General features: G+C 40.6%; 1 long non-coding RNA gene across 1 annotated transcript; it reads right to left on the minus strand.

Annotated features, from left to right (window-relative positions):
* Positions 1-714: 714 nt before the first annotated feature.
* LOC139794783 (uncharacterized) lies at positions 715-19,967 on the minus strand. Its single transcript, XR_011725265.1, has 2 exons — positions 19,878-19,967; positions 715-6,954 (listed from the first exon to the last, which is right to left on the minus strand). It is a non-coding gene; the product is annotated as an uncharacterized lncRNA (long non-coding RNA).
* Between the last annotated feature and the right edge of the window lie 1,796 nt (positions 19,968-21,763).

A 21,763-nucleotide genomic window follows, 5' to 3' on the forward strand; every position in this document is an offset into this window, starting at 1 on the left:
ACACATCCTACTCAGGTGACATGGAAAGACCACGGTCACCATGCATTTCTGTTGATTCTGACAGGCCTTATACATGCCTCACAAACTGTGACTCTCAGAGCTCCTGGAACATCCCCAAAGTGGGGTCATGGCACTTTGCCACAGTGCAGTCCTCTGGTTTTATGGTGCATAGCATAGTTCGTAATACATATAGAAAATGGTGCTGGTTCAGAATGTGGTATTGCAAAAGCACTTAATAAAAGTCTATTTAAGTAATTTGAATGAAATAAATAGCTTTAAAAATGAACCAGGGGATAGCATAAAAAGAAGACCATAAACATAGGTTGCAATGAAGTGCCATGAGGCTGAGATAGCACCAAAGAACTGAAACCACAGAACTGAGGGGAGAAAAAGCCCCAAGCAAAGACTTTGAAAGCAACTGTGCTCTCCTTTTCCTCTCTGCTCTTTTCCTTTGTGAGTTCAGATCCAAGGTGATTTGCTCAGGCTGCCCAGCATTCAGTTCTTAATCAGGGGTGTGAGTAGCTGAGAAGGAAAGCTGGTTAAAGGAGGAAAACAGATGAGCCATCAGAACTTCTGCTAGCCAGGACTGGCAGGCCCTGCATGCTTGTGCATTTGGTGTGGGGGAATAAAAACCACCTAATAGATGCTCAGAGTCTATCCAAAACTGTTGTCAAGAGAAGACCTCTGTTTCAGGGAACCAATCATTAAAACAGCTTTTTTTCTTTCTTTCTTTATTTATTTATTTTTGGAAAAAATGGTATGGGAAATGGGAAAAATAAGCAGATATCTATCTGATTATTTCATAAGATCAGATGGGATGATGGCTGAAGGTGATGTGAAGAGGGGGGATATGTTCTCTGGAACCTCTTGACTTAAAGCAGTGACAAAGGATTTTGTGACTAGCTGAAGGATTTTTATTTTGATGGGTTATTTCGTCTCCATAGAAATTGGTTCTGCTCTGCACAATAGATCTCTATTAGCTGGATTTTGCACTCAGATATGGTAGAGCTTTCTTTGTCACACAGACTATTTGGGTTACACAGCAAATTTACCAGACATCCTGTGCTGTGCCATTTATTATATAACAAAATTTGATGGCAAAAATGTCTTGATGTGTACTCTGTAAGGAGGTACATGTGATCCTGGTGCTTGAGTTCTCCATGCTCTGTCCTGAAGAACAAGCAACATCAGGTAAAGCCTTTGTGAACTGCAGCACCCATAGCATACACCACATCTATTCTATTTCTCCTCTCCTCACACTCTGTCTCACTGGAGTCTTTCACCTCTCCTGGGCAAGCATGTTGCCAGATCCCTTTCTGGGATACAAGCCCTAGGGTTTTCCTGTGTTTCTAAGTGTTGATGGAATTAGTCTTATGGCTAAAGGCTCAGTGATTTGTGTAATGCAGCCTTGCTTCTACAATTTACAGTGCAAATTAATGAAGTGGAAACTGGGCAAATTTAAAAGACACTGACTCTTCTTTAATTAAGGTGCTAGACAGAGACCCAGGGTATGTGAGTTTATTTTCTGCTATATTATGGGCTTCATAGCTGACTACCTATGAAAATGGGAATCCTGCTCTGATTCCTCAGTGGTGAAAAAGGGATGAGAACACTTCCCTGCCCTACAGAAACATTATGAGGGGCTTAGGCACTATGGTAATGGATACCAAGGGTAGCTAAGATAAATAACCTGATAGTTCGTTGCAGGAAAATGATTGATGTTAGAATACCACAAATATGTTGAAAGCCTAAAATATCTTTGTGATGCCTCCCCATTTCTTGAAATACCAATTAACATTTTTCACTCAGATACCTGATGTTTACGTTGGTGCATTTTTACACTCACATGTCTTACAAAATGGATACTTGTCTGACTTTGATTTTAGATGAAAGTGCATGTCCCTCAACCTCATAGCAATTCTGAAAGACAGAAAAGTTGCTTTTATAGGAGGAAAAACAATGAGTTTTGATCATGTTAGCGATGAGTGACAAGATGAAAGTTTAATAAACAGCCCATGAGTACCATCCACTATGGCACAAGTAGCAATTCACTATTAACTAAATTACTCTGGAGTCCCCAGGCTCTTTGTGAAGAAAAATAAAGTGTTACTTTGGTTTCCTGTAACCCTTCCTCCCTAAAAACACAGGATTCCCTTAGGAGAGTTAAAATCCACTACTAGGCTTCTTTATTCCTTTTTGTAAGTAATTGTCTCTCCATGAAGGGTCTTACTTCCTTGAATCAAGAGCCAACGCAGACTCACAGGGTGCAGTGGGGCTGCAGAGAAGTCAGCTTTTAAGCCTATCTTCTTTTGGTGTCTCTTAGACAAAAGACTCCTTTTTGAGTTCCCCTGCTCCACCTCATTGGATTTTAAGACCCCCTCAATACTTACCTGTGAGACAGCTGTGTACAGGATATCGTGCTCTGAAGCATCTCTTTGTATGGCCGTGGGAAGCAGGCAGGAAGGCTCAGCACCACAAACAAAGTGTTTTGTACCACGAGCAGCACATAGCTGGATTTGTTAGAGGAAGTACAGCTTGCTTTGCTTCTCTGGTAGCAGAGCATACATTCAGCTCATCAGAGCAAGCCTAAATGTTTCTTCTCACTGAGGTATTTCTTTTTCTTACTGCCACATATCCAAACTACTTTTGTTTCCCATCTTTGTATGCCACCCTTTCCCTTTTCCGTCTGCTTGTCTCACAGCAGATTTGTAAATTTTGCAGTTTGTTCATTATGGGGTTGTTTCTCAGAGATTTAAAGAGCTGATTTAACTCAAACTGTTAAGGGAACTTCTCAAATACTGTTCTCCACTTTCCACAAATGAATGGTAAAAGCACATATTTAGAAGTCCAAAAATTGAATCTGAGCTTGTAGATGCAAGGCTAGAAAAGGAGATCCTTTGGTAATAAACTCAACTTGTGGCATGTGTTGAATATAACAACTGTAACAATCAGCCAAATAATTCTTTTATTGATCTGTTCTTTCCAGTTCTGAACTATCTTTATTAGAGGGAAGATGTAAAATACATCTCTTGCTACTTGAAATTCATTGTTTTCCTTTTTAAAAATGGATGAGGAAAGCTAAACAGCCCCAGGATATACAACCCTGTACTAGGTGTTGGAGAGGGGGGAGGGTGTCTCAGTGATGAATGACCAGTCATTCAATTGTTTTCTTTCTTGCAGAAATCAGAGACAGAGTACAGTTTATCTTACCCTGACTTTTAGCAAGACAGATTGCCAGGCAAAACCCCTGGGTTGCAGTCATCCAACCACCAAGTAGAGTAAAGAGACCATTGCTGTTACCCTTCCAGGACTCACTCGACCCCCAGTGCCTTTTAAAAGTCCATGGTGTTTCTCTCTGAGGTTGTAACATGAACTTTAGCTTCTTTCACACCATTTTTACATTGGACTCAGTCTGGAATGATTAATTCAGGGCCCAAAGACTCTGCTGTTAGACAGACTAAGACCAGCTCATCCCTTGAAAACCATAGTCACTGCTGCAGACTTACCCTTGTGCTGTGTTTAATCCCCCCACATCCTTCCTTCCAGGTGCCACCACACTGGGTTTCCTCCAGTTTGAACATTTCAGTCCTGCACTTCTGTACTGGCATCAACCAAACTTCTCTTTCACAGGACGGGTGTGAATGGAGAAAAGAACTGTGTGACAAGGAGATAAAATCTCTAAGTAGAGCCAATCTAACTCCAAGGTGGCCTGTCCCCCCAGTTCTTTCCTTCACTTACCTTTAGTTGTATTTTTCTTATCATCTCTATTCTGATAATTTGTAACTGTACTTTTGGATGAAGCACCCTGAACTGATTCCGTCTACATCTGAGAGGCAATGTAGACCTTAAGTAGCCTTAATCGTGCCCTGAAGGTGCTTATTTCCCTGTGACAACTATGACTGGATCAGTAGCCTAAGCCAGCTCCAGAGAAATTGGGCTAAAGTGCACACTATTGAACTGTTTGATAAAATTCAGAGTAGAGCAAAAGGCAAGGCAGACAGAAAGAGTTAAAAGGGAAAGATGGATGTGCTTGCAAGTGACTGTAATGTGTTTATACAGCTCTCAGGCAGGCTAGCGGATAATTAAAGGGAAGAACTGACACTAGACACTGCACCACCTTATACACTGAAGCACAGGGAAAGTCACACCAGTGGGATCATAAGGAGACAGCAGGAGATTCCCTCCCCTGCTTTTTGCCATTGCAGTTAAAAGGATGCCTGAATAGTCCTCATTGCTGTGAGGGAGCTAAAATACACTCCTAAAGTTAGGGTCCAAATTGATCTTACTGCAGTGCAGTCAAGTATTCATAAATTCTGACCACAGCAGGACATTCACCTTTGCCAGGCAACAGTTCAGCAGGATGTACCCTCATCACCTTAAATCTGTCCCATAAGTTCTTCATTAGCTGCCTATTCCTGTAACTTTAGACAATACTTTCAACTCAGACTTGCCTTTTGGTGAGATCAAGCATAGAATCAAGTCCTTGCCTAAGCCACAGAGGACCAGCTCCTGGGTGGGTAGAGAAGCCTTGGCAACTGTGGGTGTTTGTGATCGGGGGAGTGATTACCTGTTCTCTGGCCATGTGAGGGGTCAGAGAAGACCATCCTCCCTTTGGACTGCCCAGACCACTTGGTCAATTTGTCAAGAATCCCATAGGATAAATAGCTGTCTCCAGAGACCTTTATAGTGACAAATCCAAATAAATCAGAGACACTTTTACTGAGCACTTCAGCAGACAGCTCAGTTTTAATGAATCGGCCTTCAGACCCCCAAGGAAGATTTTCTTTCCCAAGCCCAAGGGGAAGAAGTAAGTGCCAAATTTTGCTTTCAGGGTAAAACTCTACCAATCCAGATTGTTATATTTTGTTATTGCTGTTACTAAAACTGAGAACAGTGTTTTAAAGAGCACTGGAAACACAGAAAAGAGTTCTCAGGATCTGTATGATCAGTATGCTCAGTGCAGAGAAAAGGATGTTGCTGTGGATCAGACAATCTTCCTCATCAGTGACTGGGGATGGACTTTGCATTCCTTTACTAGTGCCCTTCTGCACTTTTGACTGAAACTCACCACCAACATAAAACAAGAAAAAGAAAAAAATCAATCCTGAACCCCACCAATACCAAAAATCATCGCAGATTCACAGATAAAGCCTTGCAGGTTAGTCATCATGGGTTATTCAAACACTTTTAAGGCTTAACATCTTGATCCCTTCTAAAAACTTCTTTCTCCATTTCCTTCCCTCCTTTGGGATCCATCCAGATGCCTACTCAAATACCTGATGGCGCCAGAGGAAATTCTCTTGTAACAGATACCCTGTGATGTAAAACCAATATTTTGTTTCTAGGGTCATCCTTTTCACACCCCCACAGATCCTCTTGCTCCACCAACCTGCCTCTTGGTCAAGCCAAAACATGAGAAATTGTGAATCCAAAGGGTGGGATTGCAGAGCAGTTTAATAGGCTTAGTGATTGCTAACCCACACATTTCCTCAGCTTCCTCCTCCCGTTGTGGTAGCCTTGTCCAGTAATTTATGTCAGGTTAACAGGCTGCAGGGCAGATACCTCTGCTCACAGTTCAACAAAGAGGAAAAAAAAAAGAGTAATCTAACCCAAACTGACACGTTCATGATGATCAGACCAGCAGCACCTTTTCAGATAGGCTAATATCTAATACAAAAGAAGCATGTTTCAATGGTAGTGCCTAAGTGAGTGTGTTAACAACCATTCCAAGGTCAAACAATGAATTAAAAAGCTGTGTTTGGTGTAATACTTGAGCAAACAGAAAGGCAGAAACATTTAGTTTGTCATAGTTTCGCATCGCTTGTTAAGGGACTCATGGTGGCAACAAGTGTATCAGTGTTTGGAATCTTGTAAGGAAATTCTTCCTTTGACACTTTATTGAGTTCTACTCCTGGTTTTTATTTGTGCTCTCTGGCTGTGCATCCACTTTACCTGATAGTCAGCAAATTGCTTCATATTAATGTATTGCAATTAAATGAGCTTTTTTAATTGTCACAGGGAATACGAAAGAAGGAGCTCTTCAGAAAAGACCGAAAGCAAACACTCTCTTAAAGTGATATTTGAGATGTTCATTTCCCCATTTAGCTTTATAATAGATAATTTGGGTGATACCTTCAGGATAATAGTTGAAGAAAACAATTTACTTATATAAAATAGATAATCCCACCTTTTATGTAAGTTTAATGAAACTAAATGCAAGGATCAGGTAGCGAGGACTCATTTCAAATTGCTATAAATGGATTGCAACTGAATTTTACATAAGAACAATTTTTTTTTTAGATTTTCTTCATGAAGGAAGCAAACAGAAGAGATTATTTTGATCTACTTTCAATTTTTTAAATAAAAAATAATATACCAATAATGTCAGGAAACAAATATCCATTTGACTGAAAAAAAGAACCCATAAAATAAATTTCTACAAAATGGATGCATGTAAGACTTCCCTATTGAATGGGCAATATATTGAACTAGTAATGTCATCCAAAATCCTACAGAATATGACAGAATGCTTCTTCTCTTCTTTAAAAAGTCTCTTCCATTCTGACATAATATATTACATAAAGTTCAGGAGAAGAAGAGTAAAAATGCATTTTTTTAAAGATTAAGGACTGATCTTGTTCCAATTGAGTCAATGGCAAAACTCCATGGAATTGAGCTGAATATATGGGTATAGATAAGGTGTTGTTTACTGCGCCCTCACTTTTTTTGAGAGCAAAATGTAAATGAAATATATTCCTTGCACAAATTAGATTACTCCAAATCATCTGCTGACTCCTACTTAACACAGACCATAGAGATCTCTCTGTGTTCTCCAGAAGCTGAAATCCCTCATATCCATGCAGCCTTAAGGACTCTTACCACTGTGTGAATTCTCTGTTGAACTGAAGAATTAACATAGTCATGGAACAAGTGCCCATGAGATTTTGCTTGTATCTAAAAAAAAAAAAAAAAAAAAAAAAAAAAATCACATTAATGAGTTCTCTCAGCCCTCTTGAACTGCAGTGAGTTTTTTTTTTTAAAAAAAAGCAACACACATCTTTGTGCAGAACCTTGCCTGGTTGCATGGCCATGAGCAGGAGATCAAGGTTTTCCTCCATGTGCCACATTTGAATGGGAAAATGAGCAAAGAGAGCACACTCTGTTTCATTTGTGCCATAGCTCACCCCTCAAAAACTGGGTGGGAACTGACAAAACCCAAACAAACAAAGAAAAAAAAAAAAAGAAAAAAAGGAAAAAAATAGAGAGGACTAGTAAAAAGCCTTGAGTCACGCTCTTCCAGCATCAGCCAGGTATTGCACAAGGTAGAGATGGACAGCGATAGTGCCAGTGCCAGTGGTGGAAATTATTTCTTCCAAGGAAGAAAACAGATGCTGAGAAAACACTCTGTCTCTGCAAGTCCTTGGTTTTGCCAGAACACCTCTTTGGGAGGTAAAACTCCCAGTTAGCAAATCTTCGAGCTGAGACTCAACCTGTGTCATCTAAGACGAAAAAGAAGAACTTGCCAAGAGGGTTCTCATTTTGGTTAGCAAAAACTTTGGAAGAAAAACAAAAAGTCTGACAGACTCCACCTAATTGCTTCAGCGGCAAAAAATGTCAGCTTGTATAGTGCCTTACAAGCAGAGTCAGGGCTGCATGATAAAAAAAAACATAATTACCTCTGCAACAGGAGGTAGGGAAGAGTGCTGCAGCTGCTACAGAGCAATGTTATTAGAAAGCGTGAAGGAGTAGAAGGGAGTTGTTTGCCATAACCTGACCAAATGATTCCTAAGTTGTTGGCTCTACAATTCGTCAGCCTGTCAGGTAAAAAGTGCAAGGAAAATGGAATCAATATCGTTACCCCTCCCCTCTCTGGCCCATCCTGGTGGGTGATAGACCATAACAGTGTTGGTTTTGACATTATTAGGTTATCCTGAAAATAAATCACTTTTGAAAAGGTGAATTATTGGACAGAGCTTAGTGCTGACAAGCGAAAGGTTGGAGGCAGGAGTGATGGTGGTGAGGGGGAGAGAGCAGGGGGCTATGGTGTCTGAGATGCAAACCCATTTCAGGAGGCCACCAGCATGTGAGGAGCTGTAAGTCTCATTCTGGTTTGTACTTTGGCAAATGAATGCAGTTTTCGGTCTGATAAGTATCAAACTGCATTTATGGTTTCTGAAACTATTTTTAATCCAGCAAAGAAATGAGACACTCCTTTTCATGTAAACTAAGCTGTGAAAGGTATACCCCTGCCCAATAAAATTAGAAGTTAGTAAATTTTGTCCCTGTAAAAGGAAATCCCCAGTTTTCCCAACATTTAGCTCATTTGTGGAGTTCACTGCTGTAAGTGGTCATCAAAATAATATATTGTGGCTGGACTCTTAAAAGATAATTTTATGGACATCAGCAATATCTGTAACTATGCAAATGAAGATCATGATAGTGGTAGTCCAACCTTCTGTTTTACAGCATAGAATAAACCCCCTTGAGACACAGAAAAGACTGAATAATTGAATAATTATCTGATAGGTGGTCTTAATTCTTCTGACACCTAAGAGACAAGGCACCATTAGACTCAGTGTACCAGACTATTTGCTTGTATCTACTCCATCCAAAGACCAGGGTAATATTTCAACTGCTTGATGTGAACTCAAACTTCATGTAGACATGTCTGAAGCTTTGGTGCCAATAATGGGTTGCCATCTGTCATTTCTGTGATGCAAATGTAATGAGATCAATCTACAATTCCTGGAAAGTAGTCTGAACATGAGTGATGTGCTTCTGGCACTGTACTGGCATTTAAGAAATACAGGGTCACATCCTAATGCCCAGAGATATGCAATGTGATCATGAACAATACATAGCTGCACTATACATTAACTTCCCCTCTAAAAATTAGTGTAGGAAAAGGTTTTTTTCATCCAGTGTCTTTCTGTCCCATCCATTCCATCCTCCTCTCTGTAGGAGGACTCTTAAAGTAAATTTATACAATATCTAACAAAAAGACAGAGCTTGCATCCTGAATTTCTTTGGGGTTTACTCATGCAAAACTCTTCATTGAAATCAGTAGATTTAATTTTGTTCTTGACTACAGGTGTGCCCAGCCTGGTTGTGGCACCAATCTGCTAAACTGCTCAAGGAATCCACTATGTTTGGGGAAAAGAATGCTGAAAATTCAGTTCCAAGTAGTATAAAATTCCATCTCCTTCACCCTTCTTATCTTCTAGAAGGTACTTTTAAAAGACATTCAGAAATATTTCTTCCAAGAGTTCCTCTCTGAAACACCCCTATATGTGTCACAGTTCCTCGCTGCTCGTGCTGGTGATGTGGAGCAGAACCACAGGGGCTGTCAGGGAGCTGGATGAAACATCCACATCTTTTCCTGGTCTTTTTAACATTTCTGAGCAAGTCCTTCTCATTCAGAAAATGCATGATGGAATTTATGACAGGAAACCACCAACAAATGAAATGGGCCAAGAGCCATCAGCTTTTGAGGCTTCACAGAAGTCCAAAATGAACCTTCCCCTGAGGGAACCCTTGTAAAAAAGTACATTATGGAACCCTGGACATGATTCTTCCACATACCCAACCCTGTTGTCATGGACCCACTTGAAGAGATCCTCATCACCTTTGACTTCATGGCTCCTTCACAGAGTTCACTGCCTGCTCTGCTGTCATGAGTCAACTGTTTGGGTGGCTGTGCTCCCAGTCAGATTTGTCATAGTGCCTGCTTTCAAAGCACTGCAGGGAGATGTCTCTATTCTTGCTTTAAAAAAAAAAAAACAGACCATTCCACAGGTCTGGGTTGGAGTTCAGCCACCCCAGCCATCAAATCAGCATGACTGAGGGGAGGTAATCTCTGTCAAGAAAGGAAAAAATCCCTTAACACTTCTCTGCTTTTAAAGAATTCATTCTCTGGAAAAACACCCTCCTGTTAGATAAGGGGCAACCCAGTAAAGCCACCATCCATGAAAAGGGGGAGGGATATTTCAGGCCACACTGTCGTTCTAATAGAGCTATTCAAATTCATTATCACTGCATGATACAATCTATATAGTTATCAGGATTTGGGGCTGTTTTCTTTTTCTGCCACTGACAAATAGGCCAAAGTAAACCAGATCACTGATAAGACAGACCCCTGGGAAGATGTTCTGCCACACTTGATGCATGGATAGGGCTTTTTGTTCATCACTTAGATGATTTTGTCTTGCAGCCTCTGTTTATTTTCCTTCTTCTTTCATTGCCCAAGTTTGAAAGCAGACTGAAATAGAATAGGACTTATGCTATGATCTGCAAACCCTGGGTTTTTATTTAGTAGACTTAAAGACTATAAGGCCGAGAGAGGCCTTTGGTATCCACTTGTCTGACCTCTGCTAAAACCCAGGCCATTAGCTTTCTCTGACTTAATTCTTGTTTGGTCTGTCTACTGGAAAAACAACCAGTTCCTGATTTAAGAATAGTTAGTGGTGGAGAGAATTCATCGCAGCTCTCCATGAACTGTTCTCATGGTCAGTTACCCCATCTGTTGAAAAATTTCCATCGTACTTTGGTTTAGATTTGCTGAGCCTCAGTTCCCAGCTGTTGGTTTTCATTGTTGCTGTACCTTTGTAACCCTAGATTTCCATCACGAGTCATCTCAGAGAATGAGGCAGCAATAAGGCAGATATATATTGCTTAGAGATACTTTCAGTCATCAGAAATGGAGTCTGAACAGAGTCACGTAACAGTTTTCTGAGAAATAGATTCTAATTTGTTATCATTCCAAATGCAACTGTTTACATTTTCTCTTATTTGAACTACAGGCATATGATTTTGCAATACCTGTGGAAACATAACTCCTACTAGATGCTTTTAAGGATCACTGGGTAAAATTTAAAATGACAAATGTTCTGTCACCCAGAATTGCAGAGGACCAACTTTTGCCATCATTGTCGATAGAATTCAACAAAAATATTTTATTTGCAAAGCTAATTCAGCAAGTATGAGCAGTCAAAACAAATCCAGATATCATACTTTTGGTGTTATGAAGTTATGAATTACAACTGATAAGGGGGCATGAGACCTGTTTCTGAAAGGTGCTTTCATTATATTTTAAGATGTTTCTCTGACATGATGACCACGTTCCTGAGGATTCTCTTTCAAACACTGTCCAGACCCAAGGAAGCATGAAAGATGGTAAAGCTAGATTGGGAAGACAAAGCAAAGCCAAGTACCCACAATTTGCCTGTTTAGTTGGTCTCACTGCCAGTTGTATGGAACTTTACCCTTTCCTGGGGAATTCCGTCAGCGCTGAAACACATTTACTTCAGATTATGCTTTCTGATATGATTACATACAATACTTTAATTTTCTGGTTCCATATAATATTTTCATTGCCTATTTATTGTTATGCTCTCTGGCCCCTACTCCTCAGCTATGGATGTGGCTTCTGACAGCATCTTGTACACCAACAACTTCTGTCCCGAGCTTTGTCTCCTTTGATCACAAATAATTTTCCCTTTTATTTCCTGTAATGTGGGAAATCTGGGATTTATCTAGCCCTCCGCTGCCTGGTGACTGAATAGGCTAATATCCTCTTTGGAAAAACTTTTCTCCTTCTGTCCTCAGATGAACTGAAGAAAAGACCAGAAAGTTTTGAGCCTGCATTGTGTAATTTTTGTAAAAGAAACAGAATTGGCACTAAGAAGAGTTTTCTGAGTATTTCTTGAGACCTAATTCTTTAAGAGTCATTGGATGGGAAGATCCTGATGAATCTAAAAAAAAAAAAAAAAAAAAAAAAAAGAATGGAATCAAAGACCAAGAGAAAGAACAAAGCATATGTGTTTGATCCCTAGACTGGTTTCTGCTACTGGGTCCCTTTCTGCTGGGAGAGGTGGGTCTGGCAACTGAAGACAGGTTTTCAAAAGACTTTGTGGGAAAGAAGTAGTAGTGAGAACATTTAAACAGTGAAACAGCTCCACAGACCTTTATGGTACTACCTCTTCTCCTGATCTGTTTTCCTGATTCAAAAAACCACAGTCTTGTAAGGGCCAGAGTGGGGACAAGGAGCTGTCAGTTGCCTTGGATCAGTTGTCTTGCCCTGTTCACCAGAGCTCTGGGGACATAGAGTGCAAGGATGGTAGGATGTTTCCTAAGAGAGGCAGGAGTAGGCATTCAGACCTCTTGACTCCCATGCCTGACTGTCCCCAGGCAGGAAGAGATGCTTTCCACATTGCTCTTGTGTTGCTTAGCCCTGTAGCTCATGAGGACAGGACAGGCTGTGAGTTGGATCCAGGAAATTTTCCTCAGGGGATTACTCCACAAGCCACTGAAGAATTGGCAAGGCATGAGAAAATGCCCTGTGCCATGTGTCCTCTCCCACACAGAGCAAGGAGAGTAGCTGGCCTAAGAGGGAGCTGTGCTGGGTTGATGCCAACTGGGAGTTTTCCTTTGCAGATGATGAATTTTCAGTCGCTATTTAAGATCAACCCATTTAAGATGGGGGGTGGGAAGGAGAGAGCTTAGCCTGCAGGTGGACCATGCTGATACTTCCATGATGATAACCTGGGTACATCAGAGTGAATCCACCAGCACACCTGAGCTTGGTGAAGAGGACTAAATCACATCCAAGTGGAGACAACAGTAAAAGCACTATTGTCACTTTTGTCACTCAAATACAGTCCTACCACTCTAACCACTAGCACAGTTGTTTCCTGCTTTTTATTTTTTTAGTGGCACTTGGCAACAGCTAGGTGCTTGGCATGGAGAACATATAAATTAAAAGCAACTGTAAATTCAAATAATTTGCAATGAAACTGTGTAGATGTTCAAGCTAATGATGCTCGATCATTCATTGATAAATGCTGTGTTGCCACTCATGTAACTGAGATGCAAGGACAATTTACTTTTTAAAATTACACAGAATCACAGAATCATCAGGGTTGGACCTCTGAGATCATCAAGTCCAACCCCTGATCCACTACCACTGTGGTTACCAGACCATGGCACTGAGTGCCACATCCAGTCTCTTCTTAAAAACTTCCAGGGACAGAGAACCTACCACCTCCCTGGGCAGCCCATTACAACACTTGATCACCCTCTCCATAAAGAAATTCTTTCTAATGTCCAACCTAAATCTCCCCTGGCACAACTTGAGACCGTGCCCTCTTGTCTTACTGATGGCTGCCTAGGAAAAGAGACCAACCCCCCCCTGGCTCCAACCTCCTTTCAGGGAGTTGTAGAGAGTGATGAGGTCTCCCCTGAGCCTCCTCTTCTCCAGACTGAACACCCCCAGCTCCCTCAGCCCTTCCTCACAGGACTTGTGCTGGATCCCTTCACCAGCCTCCCACCTTACAATGGGAGGATTTAGTTTTGTCAGTCAAGTTGATGCAGTAGGAATTAATACTGCATGTGAATGAACAACAGTAATTATTATGTCCTGCAGCTAGAAGTTGCAGTGTTTTTTTGTTTATTTAATAATTTGCTGGAATAGTTCATAGGCACTGGCTCCTGTTGTCCAAGTATTTAATTTAAATTCAGCTTTATAGCAGTCCTGAAACGTAACTGGTCATCTGTCTGAGACCAGAAGGCAGCCAATGAAATTGACGGGAAAACATTAATCTGAGTTGAAGAATTCATAGCACATGTGTGCAGTCATTCCTCTTTTTACGTATGCTCTCTGTTCTTTCTCTGCTCCTGCTCCCCCAGCTCCCACCCCCTTCTTCTCATTTCACTGGTTGAAGAATGTGCCAACTCTAACAGCACTGTCCGAGGGAAAGGAAAATTAACACCAGCTTTGCTTTTCTGCATTCAGAACCAGGTCCAAGAAGGACACTAGAGTGAATGTGAGTTTTTCTCCTCCCTTACCTGGCCTGGGATCTGGCCCAAGTGTGTTTTGCTCTCATGTATCACTGCAGGGTGTGAGGATGGAGGAGGCAGGAACCAGGCTGTGGGTGGCAGTGGAGGAGACAGGGACTGGAAGGGAGGAAGGGAGAGGAGAGGGAGGGCTTGCGGGAACTGGGGAGGAGGAGGAGAGGGGAAGTTGGGCAACCCAGGGGCAGGAGCAGAGGTCTAGGACCTTGAGGACATGCTGTCTCTTGGGCTGGAAGATGAGGCTGGTCCCCTTACTCCTCTGATGTCACTAACCATCTGTGAAATGTGTATTTCTTGTCTCCTTCTGTGCTCTGTTTCATCCTGTAAAAAGCCTCCTGGGTCTGCTGCAAACTTCATCCAGGGAGAGATGTGCTGTGGCTGCCAGGGGGTCATGCTCTCCCAGCAAGCCAAGCTGGGGTCACCCTCCTTCCCCCTCCTGGCATTTCATGACAAAAAGGGAGGTGATGTTTTTCCAAGGAAGGGATTGCATCAAAAAACAAACAGACTTATGTCAAAAGGGCATCCAGGTGACAGAATTAAGCATTTACCATCCAGGAAATGCCATGAAGGATGGTACTTGCACTCTCACTTTGAATGATAGTGTGCAGTGTGGGACAGTCTACAGGACTGCTGCCTTAGGTGTAGCAAGAGGTGGTAAATGAGTGGTAAAGATGGAAGATTAGAATTAAAGTATATAGTTAATGTTCATGGCAAAAACAATTCTACCCTTTGCCTATGCGACAATGCTCCTAATACTGAGTCCTAGCTTTCCAAAATCAAGAACCTAGCTCTTAAATAGATAACTGTGTACTCCCCCATTTGCCTGGGTGCCACACACGGTTCCTAGACTGGATTTGCAGAAGCATTCAGGTCTCAGCAAGTCTCTTGTCATGATTTGAGCTTAAATAGTCATTATAAAAACACTGCACACTTTGGCAAATCAGATCCTGGCTCTTGCAAGGCCTGACATTCTTTGAGCATTCAGCCTCTCATCTTTAGCTGTGAATAGTTACATTGCTGCAATCTGTAATGCATGGAAAGCTGTTTGAGTGTCATAAAGTGTACAAAATTTTATATGTATGTGTGTATATATATATATATGCATATGCCATATATATTATTCATGAACACTGCATGAGAGATAATAGAACAGCTACACTCTCTCATCTCTAAAGCTCTATGTGAAATCCTGGTCTCTGCCATAATAATATCATGATTACTTTTGGCACTTTTAAACACCCTTATTGATGGTCACAAAGACATAAGGTTGAATGAGGAAATATATTATCTTCTCAACACCAGAGGGAGCCCATCTGGGATATCATCAACTTGTTGGCAAAGGGAATGCGCTTGGTTCTGAGTAAATCCCCCAGATTTATCTCTTTTTCTCTGTCTCACATTTGTGTGTGCACACACACACATTGCACACATACACACTGAGGTTATATTAATCACCACAGATCCCCACCACTTCAACGCATGTGTGTTTGTATAACCAAAGTTGCATGATGCAGTGTGCTTTATGTTTTTTATTTTGATTTGGTTAGTTAATTCATGATTCAGTGGAGATCTGAGATACAAATGCTAAGTAGTTTTTTGGCTTGATGTCATATAGAGTTTTAACACAATGCTTTTGCTTATGGCCTCTGGCCAACGTGTATGCCTTGCACGTCATTTGTGGATGCTCTCAGGAAAGAATGTGCAGAATTGCATTTATTTTTTGGCATTATGGATTGTATGAAAGCTACTTTAATGCTTGTTTTAGGCCAGCTATTAAAAAAAAATGTAACACTACTTGAATTTTATAAACAGGAATTTAAACAGGGCTGGTTTATGTTATTGTTACTTATATTTTACAATGAAGAGGCAACATACTGGTCATCAGAAGCCAAACTCAGCTTTTGTTTCCTAGCAAATGTATACATTACAGGTATGTTGAAAGCTTTCCTTACTGTTGAGTCCAATTTTTTTCTGACACAAAGCACAGAAGTTATGAACAGTATGCAACTCGTTTCATTGGAAATATTGCCACTGGTTACAAAGGAAGCAGAATGAAGTACAAATGTGAAGGTTTATTCGTAGGGCAAAATGCACCTATACTGTAAGTGATCATTCTGGAGGCATGAACTTACTTTTCACTCTATAGATGTGAAATGTGCATCAGTAAGAACTTTCTGCTGGGTTTCTCTGCAATATCACATGAAAAATAAGATTTTAGCAACTACATGCAAAATTGAATGTTCCAGCAGTTCAAAAGGGAGATGGCTGGAGGGGTAAATGCCTTGGCTGCCTGGAGTGTATAATGTAATATAATAAAGCTGATCCATGCTCAGCACCTGACTAGTGTTTGCAAGCTGAGATGTGGACATCAGTCTGGACATACCTTGTGCATTTCAGAAGCCTTCCCCAAACTGCCTGGCAGCTGCTGACCTCTCCCTGCAGTCCTACTTTCTGACACATCTGGTGGCACCACAAGTGCAATAATTTCTGTGAAATGTCACAGCAGATGCTAGAAACAGAGCAAATTTTCAGAAAAAAGGTGTAAATGTTTGACCACTCGGCTCTCATGGATTTGTCCTGGCAATCTCTTGTATAGAAAGCAGGGAGAAAAAACAATTGCTCAGGATCCTCGAGTTCAAGTTCAGTGATGCCCCTCTATTCACAACCCAAAGTGAGCAGCACCGCCTCACCTTTGGATTTTGGCTTGCTCAAAGGAACATTGCTATAAAATATAACAGACAGAGGCTGCTCTAATTTACATCTGTCTGCAGGCTTCTTAGCAACCAGCAGGCAGGACTGCTAGCTTTCCCATATGTGTTTCTTCCTCCTTCCAATCCAGCCCTTGGCAGAAACTAAGGCTTGAAGGAAAGAAAGGGAATGGCTTGAGGTAAATTTATTCAGAGTCAGTTTGCTCTCCCCCAAACAGCTTAGAGAGTCCACAGATGAAAGGAAGGCTAATAATAGTACCAACTTGGTCTGATGGCATCGATATGATCAATACTTGCAAAGTTTGAATAAATACTGTGAAATATGGTGAGGGATGTTGTGTGAAATGAAGATTCCTTTGGACATAAGAAATTATGAAAAGCATTGAAGAAGTGTAGACCATTTGTTTTGGAGAGAAAGAGATCATGTATTAAAATATTTGTTAAACATGAGCCCTATTAATAGCTTTAGAATGCCATCTATTACACTGATTTTGAAATTATTTTCAAATGTGAACACAGTTTGGTAAGAACCAAAAATGAGGTAAGCAAACATTTTGCTTAAGTACAGACTTCAATGACTACAGGGCTGGATAGCTGTGCCAACTCGAGGTTGCTGATTTAGAAACAAATACTGACTATTACAGATTTTCCTGGGAATGGGTGAAAAAAACAATGAGAATAAGGTCATTTATATGTTAAGTCAAAGCTCAGTATGTTTGGTTATAAAAATTGAAGAAATGATTGGCAAGTTTTTGCATAGTGTGAAAAGGACCAAGAACCCAAGAACTTATTTATTTACCTTAAAGCATTCCTGCATCCAGACACTCTACTTTTGATTACTTCAGGTGAAATATTTTTTAATAATTGAATATGGAGATTCCTAAAAAGCTGGATATGCTTGATATTTTGTAGACTATTATTACTTTGATTTTTTCAGCATTTGATGGTTTTATGATTTCCTACCTTCTGGCCCTCCATATTTCTATTCTAAGCAGATTTTGATACTCTGTGTCTACCTCTGCATTGCCTTCCTTGAGTGAACAGCTTAAATCTCACTACTGAATGCAATGCTAAAGGCTTTGCAATCTGTTTCAATAAAAGGGGACATTGGTCAAAAGAAGACTGGGGGATCCTCCTCAGTGATGATTTTTAAGGACCTGTTAAATAAGCAAATATCTGGAATGAAACAGATGTAATGAAACCTGTACTTAGGAAGGGGGGTATCTCAGATAATCTGTGGATAACCCTTTGGTTCTTGAAATGCTTTCTGTTTTTCTAAAATATAAATAAAGAATTAAATTCCATTATTAATAATAATGATAATAAAAAATAATAATATGTAAAGTTTGAAGTTTGATAGCATAACTGAAACTCTCATTAAAAATTAATCATGATGCTGCTGTATTACATTTTTTTCCTTTTTTTTTTTTACAGTAGCTACTGACACAAACCTTGCTGTTTTTGTATAATGCTGCTGTTGCCACTTTCATTAAATCCTCTGGCTCTTTGCCAAAGGATTAACCTTCAGTAACCAAACAGAAAATACAGAGGTCTTGCTCTCCCTCAGGCTTTGCTGCTCTTTATCAGGTCCTTGCAAGATGGACAGCATGGCAAGACAGTCTGAGAAGGTCTGAAAGCCTCTCATTTCTGGGTACAGAAGCAGTGATAAGAAGACACGTTAGAGATTTTTATGTGGTACAATAGAAACTGAGCACATAAACAGCCTTCAGGACTTTTTGCCTGAGAGTTTGAGTCAAATACAAATCAGAGGAGGCCAGGGAGAGAGGATGTCCTGGCCATTAGCAAAAGGGAGTTAACAAGTGATGAAGTCAGGAATGTGCTGATGTCTTGAAGCTGACTGAGGGGGATAAAGTGTGGGGAGTCACAGCTTCCTAGGGATGAAGCCACTGTTGGGTTAATTAATTGGGGTGGGATGTCTGCACACTGAGGGGAGGAAGGGAGCTTCATTTGGTACATGTCTAAGCTTCCACCAGCAGATAGAAAGGATTGTGAAGCTAGGGGAAGGAAGGAAGAAGTTGGGTACAGCTCAGCTGGCAGGGAGCCAAAGAAATTTGTGCAAATAGGCTGCAGCTGGTAGGGTTCAGGGTGTTTCACTGTGTGAGTGGCACACTGGGCCTGAAACCCCACACTGGCTGTCCCCAAAATTTCTGTCAGGGCTCTGTCTGCCAGAGGTCAGGTTTCACATGTAGGGCCTGGTTTTGATACCGTGAAATGCCATGCAGCCGGCTGCCTACAGCATAGCATCTACCCCTGGCCTGATAATACCAGGAGAAAGGACTCATTGAGGTTTCTTTTGAGGCCCTACGTGCCTGTTATGACATCTTAGCAGAAGTAGAATAAGTTTCTTCTCCCTGATTTTTGGCATTACATCAAAATCCAGGTAAGGCATGTCCCATTAATTGCAAAGCAAAGGAGTTAATTTCACCATAAATGATACACCCTGATATCAAGGAGTAGAGATGATCTGTTTGTTTGACTAAGTAGTGGCCATTCACCTTATGCTCAAGAACAATTTTTAAAAGCTTGATTACTTATTTGTTCAGTCTCATGCTCTCTGTCCCTCTTCCTCTTCCCCTTATCCTTTGAAAACCTTTTAAAACATTAGACTCACAAACTTTATCCCAGCTTGATTTTCCAGGTAACTTTTGGGGGTGGAAGAGGGTATGTTCAAAAAATATTTATCTGAAAATATGACTACCTAAACGCATATTGGAAACTTAATCTGTTCACAGGAATGCTTGGCTTAACTATCCTGATTGTATCATTTACCTTCTCAAAGTATATTTTAATGTCATGGGGAAAAGGATAATTTTGGCAAACAAGATAAGAAGTCACCAAGATTTAGTTCAGATTCCATAATAATATCTGGAAAGCAAAAGACTCACAGATGACATGACTTTGACTTTTAACACTTTTATGTTGTAAGATTTATAACTATTAATGTACAATCTTTTTAAAGTGCTTTAAGATGAAAATATTATTCTAGGGAAGTTCCAACATACTGTCCTAGGCTCAGGTAAGCACAGTTTCATCCTACCTTCTCTCAAAAATGCCTGTTGGCATTCAAGAGGAAGAAGAAAGGAAAGGAAGGGTGATGGGTTGTTTTTGATGTTTTACCCTCTAATTTACTCCAAGATAAGAAGTTAAAGAATCATCAGGGCTTATTAAAAGTTAGGCTTCTGTATGCAACATTAATTTTGTTCAAGGCTGGAGACAGCAAGTGTTCAGAATGGATGACTCTGCCCATCCTAAAAGTTTTCATCTCTTGGTTACCCCATGAGCAATTTGATAGCTACTCACCCTGTGGAGAAAGAACAAAGTGTTCTGCAGGTAAAGCAAAGAATCCTTTTTTTCGCCCTGTTTTGAAAGACAAAGTAAACAGAAAATAAGTCAAAGGGACAATTACATTTCATCATTATCCAGTGGTCACACATTGCAGCTATTTATGAATATTTTATAGTAACCTCAATATAAATTAGGAACTTCATAGTCTGTGGAGATGAGTCCCAGCACTGGATCTTCAGCTGAGATATATCATGATACCTGATTTACACGAAGTGAAGGTCCCTAGTTTTGGATGTTTCTCCTCAACTCTATGTCTGACTCTCAGAGCTACTTAGCACATTTATAAATTTATCTAAATGTGACTAGTGACATTTACACATACCCATTGTTGAACATGTTCCTTCTCTGTTTAAACCTGCTCAAGGCAGAAGAGAGAAAAGTACAGGAGAGGGGCTGCTTGCACTTTTTGTCTAGCTTGCCAAGGGGCACACTAAGAAGAATGTGGCTACAGTTCCTCTGCCTTCATTTAGAATGGAAAATAAAGGGGGATGTTGATGAAGAAAGATAAGAAGGTGAAATGCTTTTTTTTTTTTTTTCCTTTTAAGCGTGCAGTCTTGAACTAAAGGACTAATGTTTTTATCTCAATTTTCCCCTCAACTCCATCATGCAGAGAGTTATTCCAAAATCACTTGGCAGCTGCAAGACAAGCTATTTTCTAACCCTCAAAATAACTGGTCTTGAATAGTTCCCAACTCCTTAAAAATGCATCCACATGTATGTATGTTTTGCATGGGAAAGAAAACTTACTGTAGAAATAAATGCTCACAGTTAATGACTATTAAAATCCTGTTGCAATCATTATTAAATTTGGACTCGTTCTGTGTGTGGAGTCCGAGGCTTTGATGAATGAATCAGTATGTATTTGTGATATAAACTGTGCAAGCTTTAAGGAAATGGGAAGTCCTAATCCCAAATTTCTGCCATCTAGACAGAAAGGGTGAGTCTGTTAGACCCCCAGATTCAAGCAGAGAAGGGAATATTTTTCCTTGCTACAGTCTGAAAAGGCCTTTTAAACACTTTTGGCTGGCAGCCACATGAGCAGAAACACCAAGGCAGATCTACACAACACAAAATAAAATCATGGGGGTGCAGTCTGCCCAGTTTTGTTTGACAGCCTTGCTTCACTAACTAACTGAGGGCCTGTGCATGTTCTTGAACATTTCATCTGCTTGTGGGCTGCTCAAGCACAGACTTAGTGTAAGGTTTTTTCCTATCATTGGTCAATAGCAAGCTTGGTAATTTGACTTACACTATACTTGTACTCACTCCCTGCTACTTTCATGGAAATGGAGACTACTTTGTGATGCACCTCTGAGCGCTCACCAGAAGCATTACAGCAGAAGAAACTATAAAAGTAAGGTAGACCTTGAAAAGGAAAAGACATCTATACTTGTTGAAAATCAGGCATTAGCAAATGAGCCTGCCTTTTTTGAATCTATATGTAGCATTTCTTGTCTTTTCAAAGAACAATAGTTTTAGTTAACCCTCCCAGCACTTCCATAGTAGAAAGTGTTTCCCCTCTTCAGGAAAATAAGTAGAGATTCATTGCTACAGAATGATGCCATGATAAAAACTTCCTGAAATTGCACATTTCTCAACCAGTCATCATCTGCTTCTTCTTAAAGTAACTCTTTCTGCTTGAAGACAGTCTGAGGATTTCCAGCCTCCCACCCCCTTCGAATTGGGGCTGTGAAAAGCTGTTGCTCTTCATCATCTGGACTTGTTACCATCTGAGTCCAATCACCCTCTTGCCCTTTTTGAATCTTGAAGAACTAGAGGAACTCCACACTGTTCAGGGAGAGGCTCCCACATGTGTTAGGGTCCCCTTCACTAGCACATTT

The sequence above is a fragment of the Heliangelus exortis genome, chromosome 3 (genome assembly GCF_036169615.1).
Source record: "Heliangelus exortis chromosome 3, bHelExo1.hap1, whole genome shotgun sequence".
Classification (NCBI taxonomy): domain Eukaryota; kingdom Metazoa; phylum Chordata; class Aves; order Apodiformes; family Trochilidae; genus Heliangelus; species Heliangelus exortis.